Source organism: Bidens hawaiensis, unplaced genomic scaffold (assembly GCF_021521415.1).
Source record: "Bidens hawaiensis isolate Kalapana, Puna unplaced genomic scaffold, B.hawaiensis_p1.1 tig00021722_1, whole genome shotgun sequence".
Classification (NCBI taxonomy): Eukaryota; Viridiplantae; Streptophyta; class Magnoliopsida; order Asterales; family Asteraceae; genus Bidens; species Bidens hawaiensis.
The window spans coordinates 107,543-120,115 of NW_027493381.1; the positions used below are offsets into that span (position 1 = coordinate 107,543).

Below are 12,573 nucleotides of genomic sequence, written 5' to 3' on the forward strand. Positions count from 1 at the left end.
TGTATGTTTGGCCCAATGCCATTTTACTTGTAGCTCATTGGGCCTTTTATAATGATATATGTGCATGAGAAATACACACTATATATTGTGTGTGTATCTCATACACAAGGAGAACCCTTTTGCAAATCTTATCCTCTTACAAAAAAAACTCTCTTTTGAAGATCTGAGATCTCGGTCCTAACTAGTTGTTTCCGCCAACTAGTGTAGAGGTTGATCCAAGATAACTAGTAATAGTTGTTTGTTGTTAGATCCGATCAAGGGACCTACACAAAATGTCCATTTTGACCAACTCAATTTCACGATTTCAATAATGTCCATGTAAATCCACAACTCTTCATTCTGTAGACTGCAAAACCAATCGGCCCGTCGAAATCTATATCATAAAAACACTAGATTTTAAATGATTACGGACTCCCATGTGTACTAATCCTGCCAAAAATGTTCCTGGCGCCTGCCAAGTTTTTAAAAAACATGGCGGATCCGGATGGTTGATGAATCCCAGCAGCTACCAAAGGATTTCAAAAACCAGCTGTAGCTGCCGGGTTTCGAAGAACCTGGTGGGCCGCTGGGAACATCTTTGATATCAGGTCAAAAAAGGGCGGTCCACATGAAACATTTTCGACATGATTAATACACTTTGCAGTTCGTTATTTGTTTAAAATCTAGTCTTTTAAGGATTTAGATTTTGACGAGCCGTCTAGTTTTTACAGCGGACATAATGAAGACTTGCATGTTTACATTGACATTATTGGAAAGGAGTTGATCAAAATAGACATTTTGGAGTTTCTCCAAATCTCCATATTCTCGTCAATCACGAACCTAGACATGTTTGTTAACCTAAAACACTAACTTCTTCCCAAAGAATCGAGCTAATTTAGTTAATTTATGATTTTCGTCTCATTTTACCCAATCTTGCATTCAATTCTTAGTCATAACAATTTCGTATCCTCCAAGTCAAATTAAGGTTATATAAACGACCCTTGGCTTCTACTAAATGGTTACCCCAACTCACTTCACCTCCAATTCGTGTTATTAGTGTTCTTTGATTGTATTCTTGATGGTTTGACTTTTTAAAGTCCAAGACTTTGACTTCTTGGTTGTTTCATTCACTTTTCGGGTAAGTGTTGAACATTAAAGATGTTCATATTTATGTTTTAAAGGAAAGCCGTTAATCAATGATTGTTGGAATTTCGGGGTCAACTACATTCCGGCATGGTAGGGTTTATAATAAAGTTAGTTTTGGACTTTTCGATTTCACCATGAATTGTTCTAAACTAGCTCTGACCATTTTATATTTTAGTCATATTTCATTATTTTGAACCTAATCAGTCCGAATCCGGTCTCAAACTGACATCGAGGTAAATGACGAACCGACACTCGTTTAGCTCTAGTTTTCTCAATAACTAGAGTTAGGGGAGGAATTATTTAATAATTCTTGTTTGATTGAGTTCGATTTTAAAAGAAGATTTTTCTATAATTTTTTCAGATTATTTTATTTTTGAGTCAGTCAGCTTGCTTATTTCTTGTTTTTCCTATAACAAGAGTTATAGTTGGAATTGTAATTTAATTTCAGTTTGTATATTCTCGGTTTTTAATATATTTCATCATATTGTATTTGTAGGGCAATAAATTTGAAAGTTGTCGACTCGCTTATTATCGCATCCACATTTTCTTTAACTCGCCCATTATTCTAAGGCGAGTAATCAACTCCCTTTTTACTACTTTTTGTTGGGTGGGGGAGGAGCTTTATGCGTACAAAAAGCACAAATTATATTTATTTACTCAAGTATATTATCAAATTCAACTCCATTATTAGTGTATTGCTCGATTTGTGTTAAATGTTACAAGACTATGTGTTATTATAGTTTTGTGGTTGGTACTCATCCTCATAGTATAATCATACGTTGTTAGAGTAGCTCGATACCATGTTTGGGTCGAGTGAAAAAATAACTTTTATTTTATGTTATGCTAGCTGAAGTAATGCACATTATCGCAAAGGAATTGTCATTTTTATTATTACATATATCTCAAATTTGTGATTATTTGCCCAACTTTATGTTGACAATATATATCTACTTTTACACATATCGCAAGTAGCTACATGGATGATTGAAGATGCAAGACGTAGTTGGACTTATGATTTATTGAAAATAAAGAACAATACGCTTGACATTGATGTATTACTTTGGATTTGTTTTGTTTTGTGAACACTTGTGTACTATGACGTGGAACAAACTAATTATTTATTGTCACTATTTTTATTCAGCGTCTTTTGAACTATTATACAAATTATGTCGTGCCCCAACATGTTATGCCATTAGGTTGGCGCGTGACATTATTCATTATTCAAAGGTGTGTAAATGTCAACTTTATTATGTAACATCCTAAAATTTAAATATTTAAATAAAGAAAGTCGTGTTTAGTTATCGTGTATAAAGATTTAATTAGAATAAATAAAAGAAAACATTATGGACTTGAAATAATTAAGATGGATTAAAGGGTGATGGGCCTTAGGTCCATGGGATTTAAGGAGTATTTAAACCTCCTTAAAACCCTAAATCCTTATTTCTCTCCATATTATTCTCTACACACTCAAAACACACAGACTAAAACACCCTCTTACGATCGCGAGCTAGAGGAAGGAATTCAAGACTCGAATCAAGCCAAATATAGATAGATGTTCATTATACAAGATAGATACAAGATCATAGTTCATAAACAAGCTAACCCGAAGCCTAAAAACGCTTAAGGTACGTGCTTTAACCTTAAAGGTTATGTTTTTGTGAACGGTTTGCCATGAAACTTGACCTTAGAGTAGATCGGGTCTAGATGTTTCATAAAACTGCAAACTTGATTATTTAAAATGAACTTAATGGACTTATTGCAACATACGGCTCATAGATGAACCCTAGGTCTAACCTATAACGTTTTAACACTATAAAGGTTTACACTTTATGACTAAAATGGATTAGATCTTGAAGCCGTGATGATAATGGGTGTAAAATGGTTATGAATGGTGGAGAAAAGTGGGTTAAAGTTCATGATATGAACCATAAAATAGTTAACTGAGCTAGGTAAAAATGATAAAGATAGAAAGATGAGCTGAAAACACCTGAGGGTTCTTGGCCAAGACTGAGGGTTCTTAGCCACTCTATGGAGTTATCGGTCAACCCATGTTCTCGGTCAAATATGGGTTATCGGTCAAGTATGAGATTTCGGTCAAACATGGGTTCTCGGTCAACATGGGTTCTCGGTCAACATGGGTTCTCTGCCTAGAATTCTCGATCACCTAGTTTGGTTTGGGCCTGAACCCAGTTGGACCCAGATGCTTTAATGGGCAGATGGGCTTGGTCTAGCTAGTCCACAAGTTGCTAAGCCTTTATCTAAATTAAAGCAAAACTAGTCCATCATCTTAGACTAAACAAACGAGCCCAACTTAGAAACTACGTTGGTTAACTAAAATACCAACTTAATTGATTATACAGTTAATTAACAAATGTATATTTAACAGTTAGTCGGGCTCAGTTAAAGAAGGGAATAACAATTAATGGTGAACGCAACAGGATCCATGTGAGTTTTAGCCCCACTTCCTTGTTATGTTTTCGGGGCTGTGTGCATACTCGATGTGTTTGTTAATACACTTGTCCTATGTGATTATGTGAAGGGTATGAATGATTGCTTGTCAATACGTGAACGATCTTTGGATATTGCACGTACTGTCACGTTATAATGTTATGTTTAGTGATGATATGAAATGTATGATATATGAATGAATGTAAATGATGTATGGTTGTATGGTAACGAAGAGGGAATCGAATCCTACTAATATTCGAGGAAAGAAGGACCGAGCCCTAATAATACTCGAGGAAGGAGGGACCGAGCCCCAATAATACTCGAGGAAGGAGGGACCGAGCCCCAATAATACTCGAGGAAGGAGGGACCGAGCCCTAATAATACTCAAGGAAAGAAGGACCGAGCCCTAATAATACTCGAGGAAAGTAGGGCGTAATGCTCTTTATAACGTAAGAAATGAAGGTAAGTAAGAATAAGATAAAAGTATGGAAGTATGAATGAAAGTATGTAAGTACGTATGTATTATATGTTATGTGATTAACTAGAACTCACTCAGCGTAGCTGACTATTAGTATGCACGCATGTGAGTAGGATGAGGCAGCTCGCTTGAGGGGAACACGTGGCATTGAAGAGGCTGGCATCGGAAGACTCAAGACGTTTTTGTTTAATGTTTTGTTTATTTTGAAAGATGAGATGTTTGTTTTAAAACAAGTTATGGATTAAAGTATTATTTAATGAAAGTTTTAATATTCCGTGTATGTTTTAATTAACTCTGATGATTAAAACGATGTTAACGAGTAAATCCAACGTCCAAATGTGAGGCACCGGTAACGGAACCTTACATATTATTACCCTCCAAAAAAAGTTGATGCTAAATAGAATCTGTTGGGAAAACTATGGTTTAAGCTTTGATCAACCTTAATGTTATGATAATGATTTAAGTATGATAATGTGACATAAAATAGTTCAAATCCATCATTGATAACTATATGTCACACACATGTCCCTTAACACTTGATTGAGCATCATTAGTCACAATTAAGCAAAATAAAACTTAATCAAGACTACACACATCCAAGATCAAGATTATCAAGTTAATGCCTACAAATGTTGAATCAAGATTTTTACACTAACATGTAGATGAAGAAATTACAAGACTAATCTGTTGAAGACTAATTAACACTTAGTTGAGATATGATGTTAGTTTTTATATAAAATTATATATTTAAGCACAATTGTTTAAATATGTAAAACATTTGAACTTCAAATATTTAAAAGACTTATTTCACTCTTGGTAAGTCTTTCATCTCCTTCATGCATTGGACTACCAAATCTACCAAAGAGGCACGTCAAACTAAAATGTGGAATGGGTTTAAGCTTTGGTTGAAGATGATAAAGTATGTTTTATTTAATTGAGTGAAATACTTGCTTTGTGTTATATGGAGATCAACCAAAAGTGATTCACCTAACTTCGTGCGTAATTGAATATTTTTACCTCTACTTTTCATTAGTTTTAACAGTCTCGTCGCAAAGCACATGTCCAACGTTACTTTTTCATGGTTTACGTTCCCTACCGCAACGCAGGTGGCTTAATACTAATTAAAAATAAAATGGACCAACAATATTATCCCACGTGGGGGTGTTCAAAAAAATCCGAAAACTGAAAAAACTATATATAAACTAAATCGTATCCGTAACTAAAAAAACGAATCCAAATTCAGAATTTTATTTTCGATATGGTTATAACCGAATTTCAATTTCAATTTCAATTTCAATTTGCGGATCGATTTACGGTTCTTTTTTTTTACTAATGTGATTTTTTTTGGTTATTCGGTTTAACCAAGTTAATCAATTAAAATGTAGATTACGTAATTATTTTGTATAGGTTGAATATTTTTTAAGCCCAATATGTAGTCGATACCTATATCCATATTATGAATTTTTATTTTGGATGTTTTAGGATGGTTATTTTAGGTTTGCTGGTTGTATGCTTAAGACTATTTAAAGGTTGATCGGTTTGGATATTTTATTATGGTCCTTAACTTTTGGGTTAAGGATGTATATGATGGGTTTGTTTGAATACTTTGACGTAGTACGGAACCCAAACCGCTTGAATTCTGAACACATACATATATGATTGTTGTTTTGGATATTATGGTCCTTAACTTTTGGGTTTAGGATGTATATGATGGGTTTGTTTGAATACTTTGACGTAGTACGGAACCCAAACCGTTCGAATTCTGAACACATACATATATGATTTGAATCAAATCGAACCAAATTTAATTCGGATCGATTACGGTCCAATTATCCACTTTCTGAATTCAATTAGGTTCGATTTTCTATTAACGGTAAAAAAATCTCGTAACCTAACAAATCAAACCGAATAAATTAATGTGTTAACCAATCACGTCTATAGTCCCTTTTAAATAAAACTACCAATTTCCCCACAACATCGTCTCCAACCAAATGAATCACCAGATCTAGTTTTTACCATCCAAAACCCTCCAAGACAGGACCAAATCATCTCCAACTAGATGTACATCAGGTCATCACGCTTAGGCGTGAGCGTAACTAGGCACAACACGATGCACTTCTGGCTGGTTGAGGCAATGAGTGTCCAGAAAGCACATATAAAACAGTTTGAAGTTCATGCATGAATCACACCTTTTGTACATGGGAAGGTTTTGTGTTTGAGAATGTTATACATGTATATTTTACATATAGGTCATTTATATCTAACCCTTTTAATACAAGATAGGCAAAAAACCTACAAAAAGTTATACAACTATACATAACTACTTGCGCCTCGTCTTCAAGACGTGCCGTCTCAACATGCCTTGCGCTTTGTAAAACCTAGTATAAACCATAATTAGTTATAAAGGATGGTTTCAGAATATCATAAACAAGCAGGCCAGGATAAGAGTGCCTGAAAACTCCAAAACTCATCTCATGACAAGTGGCTAGATGATTCTCGAACCATTTTGAAGAGGTTAGTAGCGATTTACAAACAGCAGTTGCCCCAGAAAACATAGAACCCATTAATAGTTCTTACTCATCAAAACTCCAAGGTCAGTGTTACCGCCAGATCAGCATATACTGATGGTCTAACTTGAGAGAATCCCGATATGAAGCGTGATCCTTTTAGAAAAGAGAGTGACGGAGGAGACATTATGCAGTTGCAGTATTATGCAAAGGTCAACCGGCCAAATTTAAACTGACAACAAGATACAGAGACACAACAATACACAGTCTAATAAACATTCAAGTATATCACACAGAATCTACTTACATTACACTTTGTTCATCACAAAACTAACATGAGTTTCTACCTAGGACACAACCAATGGAAACCCTGAGACAGCGGGAAACCACATATATCATAATAACCAAATCCAAATACAGAATAATAATGACTAGTTAATTTCACCTCGACTTTGCACGTGGCAATGCCTTCTGAACATCCTGCATAATTTAAATAAATGAAGAATGAATCCGAAGACTAAAATATTATTTGGAAAATCTAAAGCCTTATCATAAATAATTCTAGAGATACAAGGTTGGTGAATGACATTTTACCTTTAAATGTAAGATTTACTTGTGCCATTCATCTATACGCTTCTGCAAAAAAAGAAAAAAAAAATATGAATTAGGAAAGTAAGAAAAGGAATCATGAAAAGGTAAGCAAATTAACTGCAGGCAAGGAGTCGAGACTTGCATCGATGCAGAGCAAATAGTCCAGATGACCATGGTAACAGCTTATGATTATCAAGACCTCAAGATGATACCAGAATGGTAAAATATTATTTCCAGGCATTTGTTAGTTTTCAAGACCACTATTTACTTGTAAAGGGTTTGAATTCAGTTATGCGTTTATCTATCAACACGTCAATTGGTATTTAAAAAGAGAGAGACATACACTTATGCACAAATTGACCAAAAAAGGTCAAAAGTCGCACAGTTAAAACTATTTAGTACATGACAATTTCACCCTTGGCTCAAAATTCCCCCAAAATTCCAACCTAAAATCCTTATTTCGTTTGTGTGTTCCAATTTCTAGTACCAATTTGACCTATTATCTATATCTTATTGAAACCTCAGTAACAATTTTAATCTGCTTAAAAAGCTTTATGCATATAATCATGAGTTCATGACTTCATCTTATAGTTTACAGACCTGCTGTTAAACATAAAATCAGGGTAGTAAAAATTGTGGCTAGACGCCGATCAATCCACGATTAATCTCAAATCAGTGTTTGGCCAAATGGGATTTCCCCATATCGCTCTAATCAATAGGTAGTCTCAAAATCTATCAAAATTTAGGTTAAAATCGATCAAATTTACGCACCGCCCAACTAGCGCCTATTTGAAAAATTAGATAGAAATTTCCAATCCAATTAATCCCGACTAATCCCTAGAAGGTACCTACCACCCAACTAGCGCCTAGCGACTTCTACAACATTGCATAAAGCCAATGCAATCAAATTAATAACAAACCAAGGTAAAAGACTCACTACCATTTCCGACCGACTAGTTGTCGATCAATCGCTATTTGTTCAAAATTTTGGTATATATGCTTATATTAGAAAATTTACATATAAATTCCAATCTGATTAATTGCCGGTCCCTACCCCACCGCCCAACCAGCGCCTAACAATTTCTACAACACTGACTAAAGCTACTAAATACCGCCAAATTAATAACAAACCAAGGTAAAACAATCATTACCATTTCCGTTCCTCATCCGCACCACCAACCTCCACCTCCGCCTCATCCTCCTCATCATCCGCACTCGCGACCGACACAATCGGCTCGCTCGCCCCGGCCTCCTTCTCATCCGGATACCTGACGACAACAACCGGACACACACAATGCCTAACACAATAATCACTAACACTCCCCAACCTCCCATCACTCCCTCGCTTACTCGCCCCAACCCCTCGACTCCCCATAATAACCGCACTCAACCCGAGCCTCTCAACCTCCAAACACAGCCTCTCCTTCATATCATGATCCTTCACAATATGTATCTTGTACGGTATCCCCGCGTCCACTAAAGGCTGGGCGAGAGCTAATGACTTAGTATTTGTGAAGGTATTGAACTCGTGTTCGAGTCGGGTTTTGGACTCTTCGTTGTCGGTGTCTACGACGGAGCCCCAGTCGGCGCCGTAGAGGACGGAGGTGGGTCTGACGTGGATTAATATGACGGCGTCGCCGGGACGGAGGTAGTGGGTGACGGCCCATTTGACGGCGAAGGCGGACTCGTCGGAGAGGTCGACGGCGATGCCGATGCGGCGTTGGGCGGTGGTGGTGGGGGGTGGCGGGAATGGTGGTGGTGGTGGGTTTGAGTTTGATGGCGGCGAGTGGTGGGAGGTTGGAGTCCGGTAAGGGTTTGTGATTGTGATTGTGATTGTCTGGGTGCATGTTTGACTGACGGTTGACTTGAGAATATGTTGAGTGGTATGGTGGTGGTGTGATTGATAAATGATCATAGATGCCGGAATAAATAATGAGTGGGAGGTTAAATTATTAAACCGAATACATTCACTTCACTTCACTTCACTTCACTTCACTTCACTTCACGTCACGTCACGTGAAGGATAAAGACAAAATGAGAAATATTTATTTGTAAAGTAATTGTTACAAACCGGAAAGCAGTTACTTTTTAATCTAGGATTCAATTCACAGTTTCACACCATGGTTTCACATTTTCAAAGTATATTTAGGCAATGTAAATTTACTCGTTTCTCGTCAGGAAATAATTATATGTAGTGTAAATTTAACCGTTTTAGTTTTTTTTTTTGAAATTATAAGTTTGTCCCTCCTCATTAATGAATTTTATTTATACATTTTGAGTTCGGTTCTCTGATGGTTTCATTCAAACTTCGCCACTAGTTACAAGTGTTCGGTTTTAGTCAAGGAGTACCTGGGATGATTCGCCAAGCACTCGGACTAGAAAAGGAATACTCGGGATTACTCGTTAAATAATCGACGCCTAAATGTAAGTTTTACAACCATGATTTATACAATGAATATGGGGTCATCAAGAGAGTATGTGAATAATGTATAAAATTCACCTGAAATCCATCGGAGGAGATGAATTTATGAGAAAATGATTTTGGGTTGAAAACTCTCGACGAAGACATATTTCGTTGAAACTTTCACGTTACCTTTACACGTGTCAAACTGTGATAGGACAACCAAATCTCACGTCACGAATCTCAATCTCACGTGGGAGATAGATTTCGGAGGACTATTTTGGGAATGCAAAAAATTTGACTATTTTGAGAATATCTCTCTTCTATGGGACTATTTTGGACAGTTTCACACCATGGTTGCGCTAGCCGCTGTTAGTCGATCGATTCGGGAGCCCTCAGTATTTTTACGTAGTAATGTAAAGTTTGTTGCCCGAAAATAGTTATATTTGTGTAAATTTACCAATTTTCGGTCGTAAATATAAGCCCGTCCCAACTCATTTATGAATTTTATTTATACATTTTGAGTCCAGTCCCCTAATGGTCTTGTTCAAACTTTGCCACTAGTTACAATTGGTCTTAGTCAAGGAGTACATGGGATGATTCGCTAGGCACTCGGCCTAGAAAAGGGGTACTCGGGATTACTCCTTAATAATCAACGCCTAAATGTGGTTTTTACAACCATGATTTATAAAATGAATCTGGGGTCATCAAGAGAGTATGTGAATAATGTATAGAAACAGTTAAGGTGCGTTATTTAGGAACGAAAAAAGTGTCGGACAAGTTCTGGTCAGAATAGGTTCGGATCAGAGTGGGTTAGTTTTAAAAAAGGCTAATTTGGTTTGAGTTGAGGCAGGTTTGGGTCAAACTGAGTTTGGTCTGGCATGTTTGGGTTGGAATGGGTTACAGGTTAAAATAAATAAATTTAAGAAATATTTTTTTAAAATAAATGTATATTTCAGTTTTGATTCTGCTTTCGCTACTAAAATGACGATTTAGTAGAGAGAGATGCTGGTATAAATAAGGGGAAGTTGAGCATATCCGGTTAAATTATTAAACCGAATACATTCACGTCACGAGAAAGATAAAAACAAAACATTTGACAAGAAATATTTTATTTTATAATAATATTATTAAATTAATAGTTATACACTTTTCGTGTTCCCTTCCTTTTTACGTTATCCGAAAAGAAAAAAAGTTGTAAAGTGGATATGCCACAATAATGTCGTGTAGCTCAAAAGTCATATCTAGTTAGTTACAAACGTAATCATAATCATAAGGGTGAGGTTAAGTAATGTTTCTATAGCTTTATGTCCCATCTTATCTTTATCTAGATATCACATTTTCCATTATATCACATAAGATTGTTCACATTAAAGTCTCTAAAACATACTATATCTGTAAAATTTATAAAAAGTTAAAAGTCACAGATAATGGTAGAAGGCTACCCATTCATTCTCTGTACAAATATTTACTATTCATTCTCTATATCAAGTTATAAAATTGTTTTGTGAATGGATGTTGTGAGTATAGAAAAAAGATTTACATCAATTTAAGTGAGTACAGAAAAAAGATTTCATCAATTTATGTGAGTATAGGAGAAAAAATTACATCCATTAACAGGATATGTGAAGTTTTTAAAAGACCAATAAAATTTAAAGATAAATGTGAGTTTTAGATAAATTTTAGAGATTAGAGATACGAAAATGAACCCGAATGTTCTAATTGTGTGGGTTTTAAAGATTTTACTTGTTAGTTTAGTATATTCAGTATATTTCTCTAATTGTGAGGGTTTTTAATATTTTTTGAAGTAAAAGATTGTATATTTAGGAGGACTATTTACATGTTTAAAAAATAACTAGGTTATTGACTCGTGGGCGCCACGGGTGGAAAAATATAAATCATGTAACGTCCACACGTTTCTTACATCAACTGATATATAAATCATGTAAAACATAACATTCAACTAACATAACATCCATCTTACAATTATAAATTAGTAAATAGTTCTTTATAAATCACATTTGTAGTTTTATTTGTAATTTTACCTTCCTTGTTTAATATAAGCATTTTAATACCGTCTCTACTCTTCACTGGTGATAAAGCCACATATAATTCGCCATGTGTGTAGACAGCGGTTCTCGCAGGTATATGCCAACTCTTGCTAGTGATTGGCCTTGACTTTTATTAATGGTCATTGCAAAACTATCCGCAACAGGTTGTCTTCTTTTCAATATGAATGGCAGTTTCTTATCTGAAGGAGTTAGACCATTACGAGTTATATAAGTGCGAAACTCAATGTAAGTACCTGAAATAACCTTTACTTCGATAAAATGCCTCCCCAAGTTAATTACTTGTAATCTGGTTCCGTTGCATAAACCATTCTTCTGATCAATATTTCTTAGTAACATTATTGGCACACCAACTTTTAGAACCAATCTATGATAAGGCATACCAGACATCTTTAAACCATTTAGAAAATCCGGTGAGTGTAATGCTGGATTGAAACCATGACCAACACTATCAAACTTGTCTATACTATCAGAACTGAGATATTTAACTTCTTCTTCGGGAAACAAAGACAAAGACAGAAACTTGTCATTAATATTTTGGACAATCTTATTTAAAGGTGCAAATATGACCCCTTCATGAAATATCATTAAAATTTTCCAATAATGCTGGATATACAAAATCAATCAGATCAGAAATAGGATTGGATGAATCACTAATCAAAAGATCATATGGTATATCTATAATGGCGTTGTTATATTTATAAATAATGAAATGCAAATGTTGTATTTATAAATAAATAATAATATTATATGAATTATAAGACATCATAACTTATTTGAATCATATACAAAGACTAACAAAGATAAATGAAAAATTAAAATATTTTATAACTTATATCATGAGTACAATAATAAGCAAACAAAAAAATTAGTCTCTAAATCAACAAAACAATTTTACAATTTTGATTCAACAAAACTTCTATCTCAATGTTGATTCAAAAGATGAATTTTATC

At 35.0% G+C, this 12,573-nt stretch overlaps 1 pseudogene across 1 annotated transcript; it reads right to left on the reverse strand.

Moving 5' to 3' along the window:
• Positions 1-6,811: 6,811 nt before the first annotated feature.
• Positions 6,812-9,019, reverse strand: LOC143564096 (universal stress protein PHOS32-like; annotated as a pseudogene). The gene is made up of 3 exons (XR_013140786.1): positions 8,301-9,019; positions 7,153-7,194; positions 6,812-7,038 (listed from the first exon to the last, which is right to left on the reverse strand). The product of XR_013140786.1 is annotated as a universal stress protein PHOS32-like (transcript).
• Positions 9,020-12,573: the final 3,554 nt, after the last annotated feature.